Here is a 17,400-nt window from a genome sequence, read left to right on the forward strand (position 1 = left end):
ATACCTTTCCCCATGTCAATAAATGCAGTAGGGGAAAGGTACAGTAAGAAACGGAGCAAGGAAAGGTAGATCATAAAGGTAAGGACTCTGCCTTCCAGAAAACGCAGATCAGATAAAGCTAAATAAAACTATTTTATAACATACCATAGTGAATTTGATCCAAAGTCACAGTACTCCTGCTTTTCAGACAGCTGTTTCTCTTGCAATTAGTTTTCTATGTCAATGACTTTTTGGTCCATGGGATTCAGCCACCTCTCCCATGCACGTGCCAAACTCACATTAACTCTCTGGGAAGTTGTGCATGTGCATCCAGAGGAGAACAGATCCCCTTTCTCTTTCCAGGAAGGGTTTGCATGTGATTTATGAGCCTGGAGAAGGAGCATGGAATACTGGAGTGCCGAATTAAGGCATGCCCAGCAAACAGAAGGACAAGGTGAAATCCAGGAACCGTCAGAATTAATTACTGCAACCACAGAGCCAACGCAAAGTGATGTGAGCTCATGGTAGCCAATCCAGCTAGCTTCAGGTGCAAAGGTATATTTGTTCACGGCTCAGGGCTTTCATCTCAGTGCTGACAGGGTGATAATTCAGTCTTATAAAGCAGCAAATTATCACTGCCTTCTTAGCATTAATTTCCCTCCCCAACAGACACCACAAAAAAAAAAGGAATGTTTTCTCCTCAAGGCCTCGGTGCAGAGAATTTCCCATGGCAGGCCATGAGTTACAACTCTATCTCCAAAGACATCCTGTAAATAACACGTCAGGATCTTAATTCAATAAATAAATCTAATAGCTTACTCAATCCGTAACACACAGTATCTTCACTGCTTCTTCTAAAAAGAGTGTCAGTGCTTCACTCTCTTTTGAGGCATATGCTGAGTATATCCATAGGCACAGGTATAATCATCCATACCACCTATATAAAGCAAAGTGTGTGTATGCAAGTGCCTGGAGCACACACAGGGCTGTGGGGAGGGTACTGGAGTATATGTGGGCCAGACCTGATCTTTTCTGTCAGGCCAGGATAGCCCCTGTCCCCACAGCTCCATTAATAGGTACAAATTCTCACATTGGCTTGCTGCCTGCGGGCCTGTCGCTAAATGCACAGATCGAACTGGAGACGATTGTGCACTGACACAGGCACTCTGATGCCTTGTGAAGTCCAGACTTGCTTCAAGCTTGTTCCTTCTGGAGAGAGAAAGAGTGTCACCAAGTATTGCTGCATGCGTCCCTTCATACTTCCAAGTGCTGTACGCGGGTCTTTTTGTGCATATTTGTCCCCCTCTTGCACCGTGCGATAATTCATGCTTGTCCAAAGCCATGATGAAGCCCATTCACTGGTGTGCTGGAGCGAGGAGGCTGCTCAGGCTGGGCATCATTTCATCCTGGCTTCGGAGGGAGCTTGCTCCTGTCTCGGAGCTGAGGTTGGGGCAAGGGCAGATTCAAGGCTGTTGCCATGGTCCTTGAGGCTGGCGAAGCTTCCCCAGCCGCTTTGGGTGTCCTTGGGGAGGGTGTCCTTGGGGAGGGTGACCCTGTGGGGCTCTGTTTCTGCCTTGACTCCAGCTATTCAGTTTTATGGAAATACCTTCCATGGACACTGGTGGTATCTGGGAAGTTCATCCCTCTGCTCTGAGGCCACTTGAGGTTTTTTATGTGCCCTTGAAAGACGAAAAACCCTGAAGCCACAGGAAGTCTTGTCCTCCAGCCACGTGCAGACACTGCAGGGTGGCAACAGGCTTGTGTGCATATGAGAGAAGGTTTTGAAAAATTTAATTTTAAAAGAAAATGCTGAACTGCTAGTGAATATAATAATTAATCTTGTGAATATAATAATTAATCCTGAAAGATCTGCTGGAGCCCTGTGACGTGTTTACTTCTTCTCTAATTCATGCCAAAAGGGGGAAATTTTGCAAGGATTGTTTTCATTTCTGGCAACATAATGTCCCTGTTTTGTCGTTTCATCTTTGATTAACGTAGAAGAGCAAAAGAAAATTAACTTGCTACTGGACTAATTTAGTGGATGTTTCACCATGGAGCACGTTTTGATTGCTGAGTATTATCCCGCTGCACGCAAGACCGATGGGGGACAATTGCAGGGTTTCCTGATTTACTGCTATTTTGGGCGTTGCCAGTTTGATAGGGCTTCCAATTTTATTTTATTTTATTTTTTTAAAGGCTGGGGCGGGGGAAGGGATGGGAAGGAAAGAAAAGACCTCAGTCAGAAAGAGGCTTTGTATTCCTGGTTTTCCTGGTCTGGATTCAAGTGACATTTTCTGCTGAATCCATTACCATTAGTCCATACAAGCGACACGCCGGATCCCTTTGTCCTTCAAAGGCTGGAGCAGCTCTCCCCTTTCGCATGGGGAGGGGTGCTGCAGCGCCGAGCCAAGCCGCATCCCGTCTCCGATAAACTTCATAATTAGCTTCCCCAATAAAGCACTTAATCTGAATACATGCTTTTACTAATTGCAACAGGAAGTTTTGTCAGAGCAGTTTACCTACTGCTGCGCCCGGCGCTCCCCGCAGGCCCTGGGAACCGATACCCACCAGCCTCGCATCCTGGCCAGAGCCCTGGGCTTCAATTAGCCCCGGCAATTCAAAACGAAAACAATTCTCCATTTTCTCATTAAAAGATGAAAGAGAAGAGCCTTCCTTCGTGTGTCCCCCCCCCCAATTTTTTTTCCTTAAACACCGAGTGATAATTTTGCACTGCGAAGAAGCTGCTCCTCTTTCATGGCCCCTGATTAGGAAAGACAATGGGATTAGTTCAAACCGAGTTGAGAGGCCTTGGTGACTCCTTTGCTGGCTAAATTGTGGACGAGGGTGGATAATGGGAGATTGATTAGGGTTAATAGACTTATTTTTACAGGTCATGCCGCACAGCACTCTGGGTTGTGGTGCTCCAACACATATTATTGCAAGCCATAAATCAAGTGGCTTGGAGGGACTTCAGGGCTCCCTCCCTCTGAATTGTTGGTGAACAATTGACTTTTGTCTCCCTGTTGCTAGTGCTACCATTTCTGCCCCCTGTATTTTGGCAGGGCCTGATCCTGAGGGGCACAGCACCTCCTCCCCAATGCCCAAGTACTTCACAGAGCTGCAGAGAGGAGCCTGGTGCTTGGCGATGCTAAGCATCCCACAGGATCTGGCCCCAAAAGGGGTCGATTTGGACAGATGGGGAAGTGGGGGGTAGGGAAGAGGAGACGAGCTTTTTAAAGTGTGTTTTGTGAGTTTTATGCTCGGGGATGAATGGGAGCCTTAAAACCAGCACTGTGGGACTCCCAGGTTTGTTTTCTCTCATTTCTAAGGTTACTGAGCGTGTTCCAGCAGCTGGAACAACTGCGCGGGGCTGTCAGTCCCGCTTGTGCTCCATCAAATGCCTACAGCCAGGAGGTTTCCAAAGCAGCGGAGGGGGAAGGAGTGGTGAGGGGGGCAACGAATTCCCACAAGGTTTTCAGGCTGTTTTGGCTCCAGTGTCTAAACGTGACCAGAGACAGCACATGAAAAGTCAATGCTGCTTGTAACCCAATGGGAGCTCTGCTTAAATTTCAATGCCAGGTCAATGTTAAGCAGGGTTATTTGTATATATTGGATATTGAACACGTATAGTTTTCATTTAGAGAAGCCCAAAAGGAATGTTTTCTAACAGGTGGGGAAGGTAGGAGAAGTTTTTCTGTGAAATGCATAGCAGGGTTTCTTTCAAGCAGGATAAGACTCTGGTCTGTGTTACACCAGAAGAAATCTCCTTGCTGCCTTGCTGGAGCTTTATGCTTTTGCAAAATGTGAGCTATTCGGGTTTTATGTCATTGTACCTTGATCCCAAACGGGAGATCTCATTTTCTGCAATGGGCACTAGCTCAAAGCACATTATATTATTGCACTGCAATTCATGCTACAACAAACTGCAATAAAAATCCCCTCCGACAGCATGCCACGGTGTTACAAGTGATTGCTGCCATAAGCCACATCATTAAGTGCCAGGACTGTGGTAAGTACTAGAGCTAGCTGGAGATTTTTCCACTGGAATAATTAACTCAAAGGAAAGTGTCCTGTCTGCAAAATTAAATTTTCCATGGGGAAACGCGCACTCTTGCTATTTTCCTCCCTCTCTACCTTTCGCTGCTTCCCACACTGGCACTGTCACATCAGAAATTTTCAGCTATTGTTTTCCTGAGAAAAGAGATAGATTTTACTGGTCTTCAGGAAACTCTGCACCTATGCATGGAAATGCCACACAGCACGACCCTTCACAGTCTCTCAGCACCTATCGCCACGGCACGCAGGATGCTGCGGGCAATGTCCCTTTACTTCAGGCAGGCGCTGCTGCTCTCACAGCGCTGTTGGAACAGGACACATCAGTGCAGTTACTGGTAACAGTCACAGCTCTGTGGCCCCTGGAGCACACACAGAAAAGAAAATCATCCGGTGGTCCAGCCTGATCTGACAGCAAGATGCCCTCATTCAGGATGGCAGGCAGCGAAAGCAGGATGTACTTTCCAGAGAAAACGCTGACATGATCTCTAGGTATTTCTGGCTAGAGATTAATAGAGCAAAGAGTTTTAGCTCCTTAGCATTTCTAAAAGGCTGACTGCTGCAGTGTGAATATGCTACATGAGAATTGCCCTGTGATGATCTGACCTTTTTCTATCCTGCTTTTCCAGGCTTTCTCTGCTTTCTGCACCTTGCCGCGCGCAAGTTAATTGAAGCTTCACGGAGATATTTTTTTGGCCGTGCAAGGATATGTGGAGGCTTTGTGAAAATGATCTTCTCCAAAGCGGATATAAGATTAATTTTAGCATGGATCAGGTGTCATGCACTTGGATGGATTAGAAAACAAAAGTAGGCAGAAATAAATATATGTGCAGTAACCAGCTGGTGGACAGGGATGCACTAACTTGCAGCTGCGGGATCTTCGCTGTCACTGTAATCATAACAAATATATTACTAGCTTGTAGCACCTTTTTTCCAAAGATGACAAGATACTTCCCCAGAAAAATGCCTTGGAATACCACAGAGTTGTGCCTCTGTATAATCGATGTCTGCATTTGTGAATCTTCATCAGCAAGCAGTTAAATGATGTGCCTGGGATCATCTAGTGGATCAGTGGCAAAGGTCTTAGAGTTCAAAGCTCCTTCACTCCCAGGATGGGTCTGGCAGCATCAAGAGTTTCACTGCAGATGGATGAGTGTAAAGGAATTCAAAATCCCCGGTTTGCATCATAAAAATGTTGGTCACTTTGCCAAAGGTATTTGCCACATTGCACTTTGCAACATCAAATGTATCTGTCCTGAGAACACGCAAACATCTGTCCAGCAGAAACTGCTCAAAAGCATGTAAATACAACACACGGAAAGGAATCAGATCTTAATCCCAGTGTTGCACCATGCATTGGGAAATGCCGAGGTGATCCGTGGGAGGAACAAGCTCAATTCCGATTGCAGAGCTACTGCAGCCTGCCCTAGGCTGGGTAAGCTGCAGTGTTTTCTGCAGCTGGCATTGCAGCATGGAAGGCACGTCCTGAGCTTGACTAACAAGATGCTTGCTTAAGGATGGGGAATTTGGAACAACCTTTTTTTTGTGGGTTTCTCTCCCCTCTCTTGGACAGAGACTTTAACTGCCCTGCCACCGAGCTCTCCTCAGCATCCATTCAAATAAGGAGCCAACTACAAATAAACTCCTCCATGAGCACTCCTGATAAGTCTCTCATTTCCAAAAATGTCCCTGCAAACAACATTTCCTTCCTGTGAACGTTTGTGAAAACGAACCAAACAATTCCCAATGCTGCTGGAATAAGTTTGCATTTCTTTATGCAAATTCAGAACTGCAAATAATTTTTGGCAGTCTGGTCCTGGCTCACAGCAGTGAAGTAATAACAGAAAATAGGTGAACTCGATGACAACTTTATAATAACAACCAAATCCAGGCAGATCAAGCGTGTGTATCACGTGTTATGTCTTCACTACAAAAGGAGAGGAGTTTTTACATGGAGATAATTAACTGGAGATATATACCTTGGTGTACATTGTGAACAGCGATAAGATAGTGTTACCTAGATGTGACTGGCTGGCTTTATCCTGACTAGGTATATCTAGGCAAAATCTATAATGCTTTGTCTAGACAATGATCTCACAAGAAGAGAATGAACTTTAATTAGCTGTTTTGATGGAAAAAACCTTTTGTGTAATGGAGACAAAGCCAGAGCACTTATGAGCAACCCTACAATAACAAACCTGGATGTGCACAAATGTAGCAGATAGGGAAGGGGGTGGCAATTGCAAGAGGATTTCATTTCAAAGTGTCAAGCAGTTATTTCAGATGCTGGCAAGCACCTGCCTTCACAACAGGGTCAAAGGTAAAATTTGCACCTCCCTACCCACAGCTCGTGTGAGGGGAAGGAAGGACAGGGAGTATTTCTCTCTGTGTGCCCTGGTCATTGCGCCTTTGGAAAGTGCTAGGCAGGACAAGGGGAAGAGGTGAATGAAAAAGCACATAGCCATGTGTTTAAAGAACTGTCAGGGGCTGCACTAGTAAAACGCTGTTGGTGAAAGGAAAAGCTTTAGGTCATCCCTGGCATCCTTGCAAGACAATGGGGGGCCCAAACCTCTGACCTTCCTGTGATCGCAGGCCCTGAAATGCCACAGTCAAGTATGCTTTGTCCCCTTTTTTTTTAAAAAAAAAACAACTAGATTTTTAGGCTCTTTCTGTACAGGGTGCAAACTTGCTGACATAGCTGCCTTCCCCAGCACCCTCCTACAGACCCTTTAGAGGGTCTGACTGCACCCTTCAACTAGGTGACTGCAGACCCTCTAGAGGGTGTGTAGACATCTAACTGATGTCTTATGAAGGCAGGCTACGTAATCCAACAGGTTGGAATCTTCTGTTTTCACAGCCCAGCTGTGGTGGAAACATGACTTCTGTTGAGTGTCAATAGCACCTGGCAAAGAAAACCAGTGCTCCAGAAACATCTTTGTTTTCCTTTGTGCAAGAAAGAGGAGGAAAATAGCACAAGGTGTTGGCTGTTCAGTACAACTCCAGGTCTTGATTTTGCACCATAATGAGGTCCAGGCTGATAAAAATCAGTCTTGTTTGGACAAAATATAAGAAGTCCTGGTGCTTGATAAGATCTTGGTGAGACATATTATTTGATGTTTATGTTCAGTACTGAGCAGGGTCCTTCCTGGATGCAGACTCTCAGCTTTGTACAGAGAGCGAGATGCATCCTCTGGACTGAACATCTCTCAACCCCAGTGCTGCAACTCTCTCTGCAGCATTGGTGTTTTCTCACAGCTGCTTCTTCCAGTGCGCTGCTGCTGCTTGTACATGTCCATGTGCCACATGCCCACCACGCCAGGGAGGTCGGAGCAGCTGGAGAGTCTGCAGGAGGGGGCACAGAGGGGAGAGCACAGCAAGCAGCGTGTCCTCTGCTGACAACGGCCGAGAAATTAAAGAAATAAGAAAATCTGAAAAGTGAGTGTCCCATGTGATTAGCAGTGCTTTGCACATGGATGAGAAACTAAGCTGAAGCAGTTCTGCTCTGGAAATGGCTTTACATGCTGCTGGTGCCAGCCTGAGGCACAGCAATGGCAGCGTTTCTTCCCAGAGCCATCACTGGTGTTCCCCTCTAAGTGAGTGAACAGGGACTCTGGCTGTAGCACTTTCCAGATAGCGCAGGCTCTGCCACCATACCTTGAGCTGAAGAGTGCTGGGAAAGAGTCTGAGCTGGGGCTGAGGTTGTGCCCATGGCTTTAAGAGGGTTAGATGCCCAAGCGGGTCCCCTAATCACTCTGGGCTCCTCTGTAGATAGACCTGTCCTGTACATGATGTAGACCCTAAATGGGTTCTCTTGCCCTCCTAAGGCAGCTGTCTCCATTGACCATGGTGGGAGCCAGGACCCTTACTATGGGTGACTCGTTCAGAAGCCCAAAGTTGCATGGTTAGACAGGTGCAGAAGGTCTGTGGCACAGAGGAAAGCCAAGGAATTGCTGTAAAATGTAAAGGCACCCAATCTGGTAAAAAGTAATTCAAGGAACATGTCAGGTCTGGCTGAGTGGCTTTTGTTTCAGTCAGGATGAAAGCAGTTGGGGTTGGTGCTAGGGATGATCCTGAGGTCATTAACCTGTGATGGGGCAGCCGTGGGTGCAGAAAGGAAGAGATGTGGGGAAGTCGGTGTGTTTGCATGTGGCTACCACACCTGCAGCATCTTGTTTATATATCATTTGTTTTTAAAGACATGGAGTTGTCACAGGCTATGACCCAGGCCACTCCCTGTGAAAGAGGACAAACAGGCCCTGCTGCCAAGCTGCTCCAGAGTCCGTCCATGGCTATCCACCTCACAGCACTGAAAGCCTGATCTTCTCTGGCCTGTGTCACAGGCATCACTTTATCTCGTTCAAGGCTGTTGCGTTTATTCTCTGTGTAGAAGGCTGTTCTCGTGAACAGTGGCAATAAGGCTGTTCTGCTCCATCCAATCCCCTGATGTTGTCCCTACATCCCAGGGTAAGTTTCTCTCCAGAGAGAAGACCCAGAGCCACCCTGATACTGGCCATGCTCCCAAGGGATATCCCTGGGAAATGAGTGGAAGAGCTCAAGGTTTTCCATTTTTTTTCTAAATCAGCTCTCACGCCAGCTGCAGCACATTGGATATCCATTGGGAGGGACCTTCTGCTCCTCTTCAAAGGAGATAATCAAATACATTTCAGCTTTCGTGTCAACTTTTGTGTGGACTCAGATCATTCATCAAAGATTACTTTTGATCAAACTCCCCTTGGGAGGGACCTCTCAGTAGTAGACTTGAACCAGGGAGGGACAAAAGAAAGACGAGATGAGGAAACACTAATACACTTTAAGCATTGTCCTTCATTAATATCTTCAATAAACAAACATGTACATCTGAATATTACTTTCTCTTGCACACCCACTGTTATCACTTAACTATATTCCACATGAAAGCACACTTGTCATAAGCCATTTCAACTCCCATCCCAAGTTAATATATTAGCACTCATTTCATTTGCATTTTAATGGCGAGACTACACTTTTCAAATAAATGACTACACTTTATCAAAGGATTACTTCATTTTGACTGTAATGCCGCTCTGCCATGCGGGAATCAGGGAGTGCAGAGGTTTTAAAAGCCCTGAAAAGCAGACCCACTAGGTTCAAGAGCACTAGCCTTGCTCTTTACAACTCCATCTTTGTAATGAGGGGGAAAATAGCAACATCAAAATGTACTGGCTGCTTCTCTCTGTACTGAAGGGATTATGTAAGTTCACTCCCGTATTTTGTTAGGTGCATGGACTCCTCTTCTTCAGGGAACATCATTAAGGGCTATAGATGGCCTGAAAGGAACCTGTGGATAGAAATCCCTGGGGTTTCTCTCTATCTGAGCTTTGAATCTCCACCATGTAGCTGAAGCCTATTCCAGTGTTAGGCCTGTTTCCCCAGCAGATTAGTCTGCTATGGAGATGGGGTAGGATCTGGCATCCCTGGGTGGTAGATGAGGGGGTAACATGGTGACCATACTATGGGCTCAGCTGGAAGATTCTAGGGCTAAAAAGCCAGAATATATACATGAAAATAAAAACATCTTTTACTTCAAGAGGTTGAAAGACATGCAAAGTTGCACATGGCATGCTAAATCTTTAGGTAGCAAATAAAGTAAAAGAAAATAGGAATGCAAAATGCAGCCTGCATAGCAAAAAACTCTGTAACGCTGTCTGTCCTGCCTAAAGCAACACTAAATCTCCCCCTTTCCAGGGGAACCAAGCAGAACAGGTTTGGATGCTGCTGGTGTCACTACTCAGCTTGTCCCAGCACAAACCATTTCTTGGCTGCACCAGCTCCCAGCAGAGGGGCTGCAAAACCCTTTAAGGGATCCAGCTTGGCTACTTGGCTCCACCTGGTGTGGGGGCTGGAGTGAGATAAAGGTGGAAGCAGCCCCAGCTGGAGGTTTTTTGGGGATAGAGGGAGGCGTGTTATGGCAGCTCTGCAGGAAAGCTGCTGCAAAAGGTCTGTGGGTTGTTTACACAGAAGACTAAGTATCAGGAGGTGTATATGTGGTGGGGGGGTTGCCTGGGCAGGGAGTGGAAATCCATGCGCTCAGAAAGGCAGGCCTGTTCTATAGGGCTTTTATGTCTGGTTAGTTTATTCCCAAGTCTTCCCCTCACATGAGTGCTGAGAGAGTTTAGAGATGGTGATAGTGACCCCAGGTACTATTTTCACATTAAGTTGAACAGCTGGCTGGTTAAGTGCTGCTTACAGGGAAATGTGGTATAAAGTCGCACAGGTTGGTGCTTGCTGTTTAATACTAGGCTGTTTAAGAAGGTTTTGCTAGCTGAAAGAAAAATCCCTACCACCAAATTTTAAACTCCCTCCTTTGCTATGATTGTAATTCCCTTTATTAGCTTCTGCTTGCTGAAGAAATCTGTGATTCATAATGGCCCAGTGACTGGATAGGCAATCAAAATGTCCTTAAACATCAGTTACTTTTATTTTAAAACTTAAGTCAATCTTTACCTTGAATTAGAATGAAAGTGAGGTGTCAGCTTCCATTCGTTGTGGCAAACATTCTAGGAAAATAAATAAAGTGTGTGGATTAAACCCTTTATTAAATGGAGGCAGCGTAATGCAGTGATCTAGAGCTATTATTTGCAACCCAGGCTGTGATAATGAAGGATGCTGGGGAGCTGTAATGTGTGAAATGTTGATGGGGAAATAGAAATCTCTAGCAGCTTTTTTTTTTTTTTTTTTTTTTAATCCTGTGCTACAAATTAACATGTTGCACTGACAAACTGAACTGTGAGCTGCCAAGGAAAAACACCCTCATTACCTGTTTGCAGTAGGGCTTCGTCCTGGGGAAAATAGCAGTGTCTCCCAAACTGGTAATTGATTAGAAATGCTTTATTTCCTCAGGAGTTTGCATGCTGGCAAAGTTTATCCAGCCTTGGAAATGAAAGATTGTGGATGGCAGAAGCAGATTCTTCTGGAGAGACTCCAGGCTCAGGTGCTTGGTCCCAGGCTGGTGGACGCTCCTGCAGAGGTGAGCGGGTTTCTCCTTCCTCTTGTCCTGTGTTTGCACCGTGTGAGTCAAAGGCTCTCTACACTAGTGAGCAGTGTGGTGAGATAGGAGCGACCTGTGGGGATGAAATCCTGGTGCCAAGGAGCTGAATTTCCTATTATGTACCTTCTAAGGCTTTTTCTGTTGTGGTGTTTCTAGTCTGATACTATGGATTGGTCTCCACTAGAAGTTGGGTCATATTATGTACATCTTCTCTTGGGGATTTTGCCATCATGGGGTGCCCCCATTTCTAGGATGTGTCTTACCTCATGGTCGAGATACTTGTCCCTCCAGCCCTCCTGTGCTGAGGAAGGAGGTACAGGACAACCCTGTCCTTATGCAGCAGGCTGGCTGTTATGGCTGGAAAAAGTTGTGACCAATTGGTTAATTAATTGCCCTGAGGATGCTGCACAGAGCAACAGGCACTGCTGGCAGATCTGCTGGAAACTTGGGTTCGCTCAGGGCCAGAGGGAGGTGAGATGGAACCCACAGGGTGGCGAGGAGAGGGCAAAGGGATACCAGCAGTGGGTTGCTCTCCTACTGCCAATTTGAAGTAGGTAGGGGAAGTCCTGATGGAAATTGTTAGCTTTCTGCTAATTTCTCTGGTGAAGTGACTCTGATTTAGCCCTGGGGCATGTGTGCACCCTGAAGGAACGAAATAATGTCTGGGCTGTAGCTTTTCTAGAAGAGCACAGAAGAGAGGGTCTTGTTAGTAAGCTCACCCAATACTGGTGCAGGTGGCTGGAGGATAACTGAAGTGGTGAGGCTGGGCACAGGAAAGAATGAGGACCCAGTACTGGGGCCTTGCGGCATCTGCTCCTTGCTCACAACTCTCCCTGCTGCAGGTTGTACTGAGGTGACAAATCTGCACCTTTACTGGCCTGGTGCTGGCAAGCCTCCAGCAAATATCATGGACCTAGCCTGTTCTTCAGCAGTATTTTAATTGTTATGCTTCTTACCATATGCCTCAACTATTTCATAAACGCTGGCTCTAAACCCCCATAACATGTTTCAAATAATTCCTTAGGCATGCATGGACAGAGCTGCCTGCATTCCTCCTTGGTTATATATAATGCTGCTGAAACCTGGGATGAGTATGGCTGTCTGCATTTATACCACAAAATCTCTTTTGCATCACCCAGGATTTGAGTTGTGTAATTCATGTGGGTTGCCCAAAAAGCTGAAGCAGCCAGCGAGGCTTAGCGATCGCTCCTATGAGCCTGTAACGTAAGGCTCTGTGGAATATGCTGCACATATACTCTCATCTCTAAGTAGTGGTAGGCAGTACACCTCCAAGAGCACAACTTGAGGAAGATCCCTTTGCTGTGATGTTTTGCACATATGCAGGGACCTGCTACTCTTGCTGGAGACTGACAGATGCTGCCATGGCCTCTGCTCTGCCCTGTTTGATGGATGAAGGTTACAGCTCCACAGGGGTTTCCAGCAAGGTCCTGGTGCTCACTCCCTCTTTGTTCAGCTGATGTCCTCGGATGGCAACAGATGGCCTTTGTGCTCTGACCCTCTTCTTTCTCTGACCAGTGACTTTTAAGTGCCATCCATCTTCCCCTGAGTTTGACAGAGTGAAGAGCAAGCAAGCTCACCCCAAAGGGGAGATTTTTCCTCATTCTGTGCTGGGGTGTTTTGGAAGAAGAAAGCATACAGTGTTATCAATACCATTCAGTCTCGACACTAATGCTTGATGAGTATCATGGTAGCAGTAGATACGTTTTTTGCACTCTTACGCTTCCATTGCCCTTGGTATCTGTTGCTTTTGGTAGCTGAGGCAAGTGGGGCTGCAGCCCCAAGATGGTTTGTCATTTCCCTTGAGAAAAAAAAAGCATGAGGTCGGGGCATGTCACATCAATATGGGAGAAGCTCCAGCTGAGCCTGTCTCTGTGCGTCATGCTGAACCCTGGTGGTAAATGATGTTATTTGGGTCCCGAGATGAGCCTGTTGCTCTCCATGAATGCTTTTCATGGTGTGTGTAGTCTAAAGGAGAACTCCAGAGATCAGCAACAAGGCAGCAGAGCACGCTATGCGCTGAAGTACAAAATAAGGTAACCTATAGCTCCCTGTTGTGCTGTAATGTGCCCATCAGTTGGTCCGAGGAGGATGGTGGTGTCCCCTGTTTATAGATGTGAAGCCATGTTGTAGGCAGAAATCCAGCAAACCTCTGACAGGTTAAGGAGTTAAACCCACTGTGAAGGCGGTGAGACACTGGCAGATGTTGCTCAGAGCAGCTGTGGCTGCCCCCTCCCTGGCAGTGCTCAAGGCCAGGCTGGATGGGACTGGGAGCAATCTGGTCTAGTGGGAGGTGTCCCTGCCCATGGCAGGGGGTTGGCATTAGATGATCTTCAAGGTCCCTTCCAACCCAAACCATTCTGTGATGCTATGATGAAATTTATGGTGCACCTGGGCAAGGTGACCTTAGCTAGGGCCCCAACTGTAGAGTCTTCTGTCAGCTGTAGACATTCAGCTGTCTGCATGTGAGGTAATGTTTAATGTCTGCCAGTCCCATTGCCTCCCTAAATGGGGACATTCAACGCTGCAGAGTAATGTTTATATAAGTAACTGTTTGCACTTCTCTTTGCTGTGCATATGTAAAAATTAAGAACTATTATTTTGAAAACTGGACCTAGGATTTGCATGTCAAAGGAACTGTAGAAAGTGGAGTTTAAAGGGCTTTCAAGATGTTATCTAGTCCAGGCCCTAATCCATGTGGGATTAGCGCCACCTTTGTCATCCTGAGAGGTTTTGTATAATTCATTCTTAAAGGATTTCAATGATGGGAGTTTCAAACCCCTATTGATAATGGTTTAACTGAACATGCTGACTTACTCTCCTGGGTAGATGGGAGTGGGATCCCAGCTGGGATAAATTCCCAGGTGGGAGGATATCCCTGCTATGACTGGGGAGATCTATATGGTTGAGGGCTGCCTTGTGTGTCTGTAGACAGGTGTGTGCACCAATACTGGGTGTTGCTTGGGAGATGCCCCTGCCCTCCTAGGAAAACTTGTGCCTGCAATGGAAAAAGAAGCTGTGACTAATACATGAATAGGTGATATGCTAATGAGGAAGAAGGGATTTCTCTTTGCGAATAACTCTTATTTTCCATGTCTGCATCTCCAAAAGAGGGGATGACTTGGTTCCCTAGGGGAACCCATTAGTTATAACGTCCCCTTGGTACCAAATATCTTCCTGTAACAGCTACATTTAAAAAGTGCCAGGCAGCTTGTAATATAACCTGTGCTGTACCTACTGTCTATGATGCATAATTTTAAATAAAGCCATCACATGATGCTAAACTGAATGCCTTTGAGAAATTCAAGCACACACTCTCAGCAGAGTTGTCTTATCCGGAAAGCCTATAATCTTGTCAAAAAAGATAGCTTCATTTGACAACTCCACCAAAAGCAGGGTTTGCAATGACTTGCACTCTTTGTGTGCTAGCCTGTAATTCCCTGGTAGCCTTAAATGTACTATTCTTCTGTGCTGGCATCAGGGCTAATTGAGCTATAGTTCTGCAGGTTGCTCATTTTGCTGTTTTAAATGTTGGAATTATGTTACTGAAGTCTAATCCCTTGGGACTTCTTGAAGTCTTGAAAAGCCAGAAATAAAAATCACAGGTCCAGGGTTCGCCAGTCAGGTCTTCTTAGACTCTTGGAAGTAACTATATAGTGCCAGTAGATGTGGCTTCACGGTGTTATCTCTCTCTCTGTTATACAGCAACTAAAACTAGATCATCCCAATTGTATTCCTGTCTGTCCCTGAAGTGTACAACTCCATGAATGACTATGCTGAGGTAAAGAAAATGTAAAAGAATGAGTGAATATTCCTAAATTGTCACTAAAACAAAACTATTTACAGTATTTTTCCAGCCTCCAAAATTAAGGGTACAAATGATAAAACAGCTTTGGTGCCGTGAACCTTTTTCAAGTAGGGTTTTATTCTTAACCCAAGCTGGATTTGAGCAATTGTGCTGTACAGTCCTTCCATTTCCATAGCAGGAGAGCTCACATCTAATGTGTTGCTTTATGGGGTTTTCTTTGCATCCTTAATGCCTTGCCATTCAATAGCTCTGTGCTTTGCAGGACCCTGGAGATGAAAGAACCAATATTGCTTCGAAGGTTATTTCTAACACAGGAGTAGTTAAGAAACTGTCTGCACACAAATGACAAATTATTGTAATCTGAACAAAGAACAGGGCAGTAAAGATCACACCAGCTGAAAACTTAAAAGAAACCATAGACAAAGATGCAGAGATGGCTTAAAGAAAGATCTCTCATGCTCCCAAATGCAGCAATGTGGCCAATTAGTGCAAATGAGAGATGCTTCAGAAGCAGACTTGAAGATGAATTGCCAAGTTTTGTCTTTCTTCCGTTAGTTGCCGTGGCCCCTCGTGCAGCATTGCCAGGCTCTGCCAGCCCCTGCCCACGGAAGCCTCTAATTTACATGTGTTCACAGCACCGGAGGAGAAGCGTATGCTCCTGAGGGCTCGTTTTGCCTGCTTTAACAGGCGGGAGAAGGCTGTGCTTTTTCAATGCAGCAGTGCATGATCCTGTCTCTGCTGTGAAATCAGAAAGAAAATATTCCTGTGTAGCACATTTCTCTTCTAATCTCATTTTATTAGCCTGGCTTGCAGCTTGATACCATTTGTTTCCATGGTGGGAATAACACTGATGCAAGAATTACTAAGTAGTGCTCTTGGGCTCGGGGATGTGGGATGACAGATTATGGGAGCACAGAGCTCCTTTCTGTCCTTAAAATCTGCAAGTGTCTTTCTGCTACTGTGTGAGCAAAGAAAAAATTCCTTGAGGCCTGGGGAAGCTGGGATTTCACCAGGTGAATCTTTTCTCTGAGCTGGGGGTAGAGCAGCTTCTTCTGGGCAGACAAATCATGTAGTGACTATCGGGTTTTATTTGCTGGGATTGCTGTGTGAAAAGCAGGTGCTCGGTGTGGAAGGTTGTATTTGAGCAAATGGCAGAGAGGATGGGTCTCGGAGTTTGTCGGATACAGGCTCCTTCTGGCGAGTGAGAAGGTGACATTACAGGTTGTGTCTTTTGGCATTTGCCTTCCAGCCTTTGGGAGTCCCAGCAGCAGTGGCTGTGTGATCTCCAGTGGAAATGCCTCAGTTGATAAGGGAGTTGACTGCTGCTCTTCGTATAGTGTTTTTTTCTGTTGGATGTGTATCAAACTCATGGGCCGTGTGAACGTACTGCTGGAAGGCTCTCTGGGCGCAGGGGAGCCTGGAGGGGAGAGGGGATGAAGGAAAGAAGCAAAGGAGGCAGGAGCAGATATACCTGCTAGCACAGCCGTGGGGCCACAGAAGCTCATGGTAGAATCCAAAGCATTCCTGACAGATGTTTTGGCCATGGAAATTCAAGCCAAACCTCCAAGGTTTGCTTAGTTTGAGTGTGAATCCTTGATTTGCATTACAGTTTTCACTAGGCTTGCTTGGAACTTTGCCTGTTACTAATCAAACCTTTGCAGAGCCTGGGCTTGGTTTTAGCTTGGCAGCAGGACCTGTGCCTGGGCAAGTTTACCTTGGCTTTGCATTTCATTGCAGAGCTCTGCCTGTGGACAGTAAATCAAATGTGCGACAAGCTAAAAGAGGACCTGAACTGCTTCTAATAGGGCCATTACATTGCTTGTTCAGAGTTGTGTGTGAACAAGGTCATCCCATCTCATAAAGGTAGCACAGATTTCGCATTTTCTTGACTCCCATGGACAATCGTGGGAGGCAGAGATGTAGGGTTTCCTGCAAAGCATGGAGCATAGAGATCCCTTGTGCAGTTTATCCATAACCCATCTGCCAGCTTCTCAAACTTCTGTTTTTCAAGCTGCAGGCTTAATGTACATCTCTGTCCTGGCAGTGCCAAACACCGCGCCGCCTCCTGATCCAAGCTTTAGCCCCCAGTGCTGTGCAGTGGGCCAAAACCATTGCTGGGCTGAGGGGCAGCGCCTTCTGCTTTGGGTAGTTCGTGGCTTAGGGCTGGTGCTAATTTGGGGGCTGCTTGGTAGAGGCATGGGCCTTTGCCTCCTTCAATCCAAACTTGTCTTTGGTACCCAGCTTAAAGAGCTGCTCTCACTTGTTGAGGTCCCAGTGCTTTGGGAGCTTGTCTGTCCTGGCTGTTTCCCCCAGACCAGCTCACCCTTGGTCCCCAAGTCTGGTTTTTTCATTCCCTTCAGAAAGATTTGAGCCCTTTGGAGGTTTAACCATTGGGCTCCAGCTCAGGTTCCTTGTTAAATCAAGAGCAAACTTCTCGTTGACTTCTGCAGCAACTGGCTCAGCCCTGGAGTTCTTTGGTGCACCTCATCCTTGAGTACATGTCACTTTGCTGCAA

The sequence above is a fragment of the Leptosomus discolor genome, chromosome 15 (assembly GCF_034619465.1).
Source record: "Leptosomus discolor isolate bLepDis1 chromosome 15, bLepDis1.hap2, whole genome shotgun sequence".
Taxonomy (NCBI): Eukaryota; Metazoa; Chordata; class Aves; order Leptosomiformes; family Leptosomidae; genus Leptosomus; species Leptosomus discolor.